Genomic DNA, 8569 nt, shown 5'->3' with positions numbered 1-8569 from the left:
ATTATAGGAGGACATGCACCATAAGTGTGGTGTGCTAGCATAATTGACTGTGTTAAAATTTGTGCAATAGATTATAGGAGAAAGTGGATCGGAGGGAATATTGTGCTAGCATCATCGATTGTGTTGAAATTTTTTCTCATCAACTAAGTTGAATCCTAAAGTCTAAAAGAACTTCTATTTTTTAATTAGATTTATTTTGTGAATAGGTTGATAAGATTTAGATAATTTTCATTTTTATAGTCTTTTCCGTTTTAAATATGCATGTTCACCTTTTAGCTATATTTATTTCTATATTTTAAATTGAAATGAATTTGTGCTTTTGTCTTCTAGATATAATTAAATTTATGATCATATCTTCTAAATCTAATGATGTTGAGTTAAATTCCTATTATATTGAAGTGTTGTTTTATACATATGCATAAAATCTTCTAAGGGTTTTCTCACACCAAGGACTTTCTTGTTAGGTTCACCAATTGTTTTTAATGGTTGTGTACTTAATTAAAGTCAACTGTGAGGGTTCTTATTTTTGAGTCATGTAAGCAATTGAAATTAAGATGAAAGGCCTATTGATGGGTTTAATGATGTGAATTGGGTCCACTAAAAGACTCCAAGAAGAAATCTCAATTTTGAATCACATTAGGTAAAGTCAAATTCTCTTGGCGAATGAAAAAAGTTTATTAATCACCACAAGGAGTTGGATTTACCAAGTGTATAATAAGTATACCTAGTGTTCTCAACTAAAGTCGACTACATGGGTCCTAGTCTTAAATTGAATTGAACTTGTGATCTTATCTTTTGGATATAATTAAATTTATGATCATATATTCTAAATTAAAAACATGTCTTTCATATTTTGAGTTGATTTTTCTATTAAACTAAAGTGCTATTTTATATTTTAATTCTCACACCATGCAATTGCTTAGAATGTTAGATTAAATGTTTGAATGTTCTTAAAGAAGTTCCACAAAAGCATGCCTAAGCGAAGGTTCTAGAACCACATACTATACTAAGAGAATTCAATAAATATGTCATCTGAACCACATTAGTAAAAATTTCCCATTACAATAATATATAAAATTAGTGTAAGTGATCTTTTAAAGAATTTCCTAAATATTGGTGAGGTAGTAGCCACATAGATAGTTTCGAGCAAAGTTGTTCCAACAAAAAGTATAGAAGGAAATTTTGCACAAACTGAACAAATTAGTAGTTTTTAATGAAATAAGAAAGGGCATCCATATTGTGTTGGATGTTTTTTTAAATAAAATTTCAATTGAGGCTCGCCGTGATTGGAGGGCAGAGTATTTACAAATTGCAGATTGAAGGGCGCGGAAGACTTTTTCCTGTACGCCTACTGTTCCACAATATTATTATTGATTGCTTTTTTTGTTTTTCTTCGTACGCCTACTGTTCCACAATATTATTATTAATTGTTTTTTGGTCTCCAAGAGCTCGCTTTCCATGTCTTTTATTGGAGATTTTTTGACGAATGATTTATAATGATCATGTTCAGGGACGTGGAAGGTGCTGTGAAATCCTCATCTCCCGTTGAAATCTTGGATATTTGATTGAGAGCAGTCTTTCTTCTAGGGTTCGCGTTTTTCCACGAGGCTGACTGCAGGCATGTCTTGTTGAACATCCTCATTCATTAAAAGCTCTCCTTCATTCATTCGTTTGGTGGTCACTTTCTATGGGGAAAGAGGCTTTGATTTGCTTGGGAGGGGAATGCCGTACACGCGTCTCTTCAAGAGGTCTAGAGAATTGGAGAATCGAAGGTACCTAGGCTGCTTCTCATTTTTTTCCCCCGGGTCGGGGGCTGTTGCAAAACAATCGGAGTCCAAGGAACCTTAGATGAGAAAAATGGGGTACTGGCTATCCATCCACAAAATTGTTTTTTCATAATTTTTAATACTTTTTAAAAGATAAATTATGAGGTAAATGTTTTAAGAGGCTACATAGTATTAGCTAAAAATGTTATATTTAGTTTACTTTTTAATTTTACTATTAATTGGGCTATAGTTCTAGTTCAATTGAGTTAAAAGTATCTTACAAACAAATGGTCACGAGGTTTATTGAAATGAATGATATGCTTAACATTGGCAAAAAAATTGTTTAATTCGAGTGTAGGGGGGTGTAGATCAAAGGGTGTGGAGTACAAGTATCATTGGTTGTTTTATAAGATTTGTTCAATAGATAATAGGAGGATGTAGATTTGAGGGTGCATTGCGTCAAAATTACTTGATCATGTTAAAGGATTTGTTTAGCAACAAATTTGATTTTAGATTATTAATTAGTTAGATTTAGTAGAGGGTATTGTATGCTAGTATCATCAATTGTGTTAAAAATCTGCTCAATAAATTATAGGAGGATGTGGACTAGAGGTGTGGCGTGGCAGCATAATTGACCTTGTTAAAATTTGTGCAATAGAATATAAGAGGATATGGATCAGAGGGCATACCATGCTAGCATCATTGCTTGGGTTGAAAAAATTACTCATTGACTAAGTTAAATCCTAAAGTCTAAAAGATATATATATATATATATATATATATATATATATATATATATATATATATATATATATTAGATTTATTTTGTGAGCAGGTTGATAAGATTTAGAGAAATTTCATTTTTATAGTGTTTTCCATTTTAAACATGTAGGTTCATCTTTTAGTTATATTTATTTCTACATTTTAAATTTGGATTGAATTTGTGATTTTGTCTTTTGGATATAATTAAATTTATGATCATTTAGAACAAATCAAATCATATTTCTTTCACATTTTGAGTTAAATTGTTATTAAAGTGAAGTATTGTTTTATACCGACAAGGGCACAATCCAAGACCAAAATGAACACAACAGGAAAAAGGGGAATATTATTATCAGAAGTGCTATGCTATTACATTCAGTACAATGAAAATAGACCTAATGACGTGCCTTAGGGGCTTACAGTGTTGTCTAATTCTGGAGAAAGACCCTCCTCCAGTACCTTCTCCCAAACTCCACCAAAAATTGCATTACAATGCCAAAAGTGTCCTTAAGTAACCCAAATTAGGTTTAGGGTTAGGAATACATTTAGAATATGCCATTTGGCATCCATTGCCAAAACAAAAGGTTCTAGAAGACACGTTAGAAGTTTGTGTAAAATTAGAAGAATCCAGAAATGGTAGTCCAATTTCTGGGAGGCATAACTTTTGATCCAAGAATCCGATTGATGAACTGTTTACATTTCCAAGAAGCTCTCCAAGCACTCTATAGCCTTTTAAATCGACTTTTCTCATCCCCCATTTTTTGGGCATGTACGGGGCCATTTAGTGTCTCAAATCTGACTTTGAAGTGCTCTTAGAGGGGTCTCTAGACAAATTAAAATTGCAGTAACTTTCAAACCGTAAAGCCTTTAAACCTAATTCTTTTTTCTAGAGTGCTTTAAATTACAAGTAATCATCCCTCCAACTTACACTCTCTAACTCATCATAATTATGGCTTAACTACAAAATAACCTATTTTCTGCATTGGTACGTATCCCAAGGTGCTCAAAAATTCTAACCCAAAAAATCAATAGTGGAACTATGAGAGTTGGAATCTCTATTTGACCCAAATGGTATTCACAAATGGAAACACATTAAACATAAACTAGCACTAAGCATATTTTTGGGTGGTACAGGATTGCCCTTACACCACTGGATGCTCCTGCATTAGACACCCATGGCAACTTGAAAAGTGACTCTGTCACTTTATAGTTGGTAGAGGAAAACCCAAATGGGCAACCTCCATTTTAGATATCCAAGTTGAATCTTCTACTAGTCGTCCTTTCCACTTCACCAGGTATTCTTCATACTGCCTATTTCTAGAACTCTGGCCCACACGACTATCCAAAATTTATTCAATCTCTTCCTTCTCAGAAGTAGGAATTGGACATGGCTCCAGCATCAACTCCTCCTCTGCACCATCATCATGATATTCTATTAAGTCTACAATATTGAAAATAGGAGAAATGTGAATCGCATTTGGCAACTCCACATCATATGCATTTTCTGAATCGTGTTTCTTCAAAATTGTGCAGGAACCAAATTTCTTCATCTTTAGCTTGTTGTAGGTACCCACTGGAAATTATTCCTTCCTTAAGTATACCATAACCAAATCCCTAACTTGGAACTCCTTATGTCTCCTCTTTTGATCTGCTCTAGCCTTATACTGTAGGTTCATCTTGGTAATATGTGCATGTACCTCCTCATATAGGTTCTTGACATGTTTAGCAAAGTCTTTTGCCTCAGCACTTGTCCTCTCCCCTTGCTCCATCTTCCTCAACTCTAGTATAGTCCTTGGACTACTCCCATACACAATTTGGAATGGTGATCTACCATTACTCCTATTCATAGAATTATTGTAAGAAAATTTTGCTTGTGGTAGAATCAAATCTATCCCTTGGGCTTATCTCCTACTAAACATCTTAACAAATTGCTTACACTTCTGTTTGTCCATTAGTTAATAGATGATGTGCAGAACTGAACTTCAATTCTATCTTCAACTTCTTCCAAAAAGTCCTCCAGAAATACCCAACAAATTTAGTATCTCTGTCAGAAACAATACTTTTTGGGAGACCATGTAGCCTCATAACCTCTCTGAAAAACATATCTGCAATATGTACTGCATCATGAGTCTTGTGGCATGGAATGAAATGTGCCATCTTGGAGAACCTATCAACCACCACAAATACTGAGTCATTACCCCTTTGTGTCCTCGACAATCCAAGAAAAAAATCCATACTTATGTCCTCCCAAGGCGTCGTTGGAATAGGCAATGGCTTATAGAGTCTAGTATTTTGACTAAATCCTTTGGTTGTTTGACATACTTGACAACTCTGTACAAACTTCTTCACATCCTGTGACAATTGAGGCCAAAAATAATGTTCACTAATAATAGCAATGGTCTTATCTTGACCAAAGTGTCCTACCATCCCTCCACTATGTTTCTCCTTGATCAAGTTCTCGCTCATGGAACTCCTTGGAATATACAATTGACTACCCTTGAACAATATACCATCCTGAACCATGTAATCTAGCCACCTGGTCCTATCTAGAGTAACAGGTTCTTTACAAGCCTTCCAAGCCTCTACAAAGTCAGGGTCCTTAGGGTACAGATTCTTGAGTTCATCAAACCCAACCACTTCAGCCTGAATTTCTGTCAGCAACAACTATCTCCTATTGAATGCATCTACAACCCTATTATACCTTCCACTTCTATGTTTTAATACAAATGTATAGCTTTGCATGAACTCTACCCATTTCAAATGTCTCTAATTCAATTTACCTTTGCTATTTAGGTATTGCAATGCATGATGATTAGTATACAAGACAATTTCTTTTGGCAAAAAATAATGCCTCCATTTCTTTAAGGCCTGAACTATTGCATAGAACTCCTGATCATAAACAAAATACTTCTTCTTTGCATCATTCAATTTTTCACTAAAATAGGCAATAGGTTTACCTTCTTGGCTCAAGACAACCCTAATAGAACTGCTACTAGCATCACAATCTATCTGGAACACTTTGTTGAAATCAAGAAGTGCCAACACAGATTGCTCTTTCACCCTCTTCTTCAACAATTGAAAACTCCTTGTAGCTCCTATAGTCCACTTGAACTCTTTTCTACCCCCCCCTCATTGTTTTAGTTAGGGGTGCACATATACTATTGAAATTCCTAATGAACTTGTAAAACCTAGCTAGACCATGAAATGACCTCACCTTAGTGGTAGACCTTGGAGTAGGCCATTCCAAGATGACCTTCACCTTCTCTGGGTCCATTTTGAGGCCCTTAGCCAATTCAACAAACCCCAAATAGACTAACTCCCTTTTAACAGAGCTACACTTCTTCACATTAATCAACAATTTCTCTTCCCTCAACCTTTCAAGGACACTACAAATGTGCAATAAATATTCATCCAAAGACTTATTGAAAATCAAAATATCATCTAGATAAACAATAACAATTTTTTCCAAAAATTTCTTTAGTACCTCATTCATAAGCCACATGAAGGTGCTTGGTGCATTGGTCAGTCCAAAGGGCATGACTAACCACTCATATAGAACCTCCTTGGTCTTGAATGCATTCTTCCACTCATCTCCCTCTCGTATCTATATCTGGTGATAGCCACTCTTGAGATCTATCTTTGTGAAATACTGAGCTCCACTCAAGTAGTCCATAAGATCATCCATCCTTGGCAAAGGAAATCAATATTTGATGGCTATTTTATTTATAGCTCGAGAGTCTATACAGATTCTCCACTCTCCATCCTTCTTTGGTGCCAGCATTGCAGGTAGTGCACATGGACTCAGGCTCTCTCGAATTAAACCTTTCCTCAACAGCTCCTGAACTTGTCTGTTTAGCTCCTTAGTCTTAGTAGGAGTCATCCTATGAGAAACCTTGTTAGGAAAACTAGCTCCAGGGACTAAATCTATTTGATGAGTGATTTTCCTTATTGGCAGAAACTCTTCTAGAATATTATTAGAGATGACATCTCCATACTCAATCTACTTGAAACTTCAAGTGGAACTTCACTACGAATTTTCTTATCCTTTCTAGGAATTAAAGCATAACACATATGTTGATGCTTCATGCTGTAGACACCTAAAAACCTTTAGAAAATAAAGTATTTTTATTTTCTGAAAAAGTCCTGATGACATCATCATTTATTAATTAATTATTTAATTAATTAATTAATTAATTTTTATGCCATTAAATCCCTTTATCTTAATTAAAAATATTTAATTAAGGAATCCCTCCCAAAAATGTTTAAATCTTATTTAAACATTATTTCCTTATTTATTAATTATTTAATTAATAAATTGACCAAAAAACTCAAAATAAATAAAAAATTTATTTTTTGCCCAAAACTTGGCCAATTTCCTTAAAACCACTAACCTCTTCCAAAATCTTCTAATCCTTCTTTAATTTTGATTAAAGGCTAATCCCATCATTTCCTACCCCTAATCCCAACTCAAAATATTTAATTAAGATTAAATATTAATCCTCATGTTTATTAAAAAAGTTTTAATAAATATCTCCTCAACCCAAACCCTTGAAATAAATAAAACTTTATTTATTTCTTAAAAATCTAATTTATCCTCATCCTAAGAAGTTCTAGACTCTTCTAGAAAGTCTTCATCCTCATCCTAGGAAATTCTAGACTATTCTAGAAAGTCTTTATCCTCATCCAAAGTCTAGACTCTTCTAAGAGATGTCTTTAAACCTAATCCTAATCCCCTCCTAACCTTGTCACATTCCCTAAACATGAGTTAAAACTTCCTAACCCAAGCCAAAGTTAACAAATATCTCCTCCTTCACCCACCCTCATTAAATGCCATCCACTTGCCTATCCCTAAGCTAATCCTAAACCATCCTAATCCATCCTCTAATCATTTGCACAAGCCTAAGCAAGCTTAAAACCTTCCTAATCAAGTCCAAGTCGAATTTGCTCTCATCACCTTCAAAATATCTCAACCATAAAACTTTATGAAGTCCACTAGGTCATAAATGACTCTTACAAGCCCTTTTATTGCTCTTACAAGTCATTATGAGGATCTTTATGAAGATTTTATCCCTTGAGCCTCCTTTGTTGACTCATCCTTCCCCTTTCCTCCATCCTCTCACCATGTGACATTTGTCACTCCTTGATTGGCTATAAGGAAGCACAATCCATGTGCTCTCCTCTCATGCAATCTGAGCCCTCCATAAGCTTTTTCCCATCCTTGCATCTTAGCCCTCAAACCCTCAAGCCTCTTGCCTATAAATTGGATCCTTCCCCTTTGTAAAATAACACAATCCATGAAGTAAAGTTATAATGCTATTTTGAGAGCCAAATCCATACTAAAGCCATCTATCCACACCAAAAATCCACAATCATCCATTGAAGCCTTTGGAAGCATATTGAGCATACATCCTATCCATTTAGATAAAGCTACTCGACAAGAGAGCTTCTTATTGAGAGAGTCCATTAATGGCTCATATTCTCAATTGAGAGCTCATCTTAGTCTATCTTGAAGTTTATGAATTTTGTTTAGTTTGTAGAAGCTTTATTTAAATTTGGTTTCTATTAGCATACTAACATTGCTCATATACATTTTGGCACGCCCGGTGGGACCCCGCATGGGTCATCTTCATTAGCTTTTTTAGTCAAATTTTGTATGTCATTTGCTGATTTTGGCTAATTTTTCTTGTTTTTGTGATTGTTAGGATTGTATAAATTGGTTTTGTAGGTCCACATGAGCATGAAGAAGACAAAGGAACTCATAATCTATCTCATAGTGTTTGCAGATTTTTCAAGCTTATAGGTGGACAAAGAACTTGAAATTCTTCTTCTTCTTCTTGTCTATATTCTTCTTATTCCATCTACTTCTTCTTCTTCTTCTTGTGGGAGATCTTGGCCATTTTTTTTTAAGGAAGCAAAATCATACACACTTCTTTTTAGTGCTTAAAATGAACCCCCAAATCATACTTAAATCCATTGAAAAATTAAAAATTTGCAAAAAAGAAAAAATCTTTTAACAAGTGAAACTAAACCAATCTAATCAT

The sequence above is a fragment of the Cupressus sempervirens genome, chromosome 4 (genome assembly GCF_028749045.1).
Source record: "Cupressus sempervirens isolate cs-2001-9-10 chromosome 4, ASM2874904v1, whole genome shotgun sequence".
Lineage (NCBI taxonomy): Eukaryota > Viridiplantae > Streptophyta > Pinopsida > Cupressales > Cupressaceae > Cupressus > Cupressus sempervirens.
Note: the sequence above shows the minus strand (reverse complement) of the source record.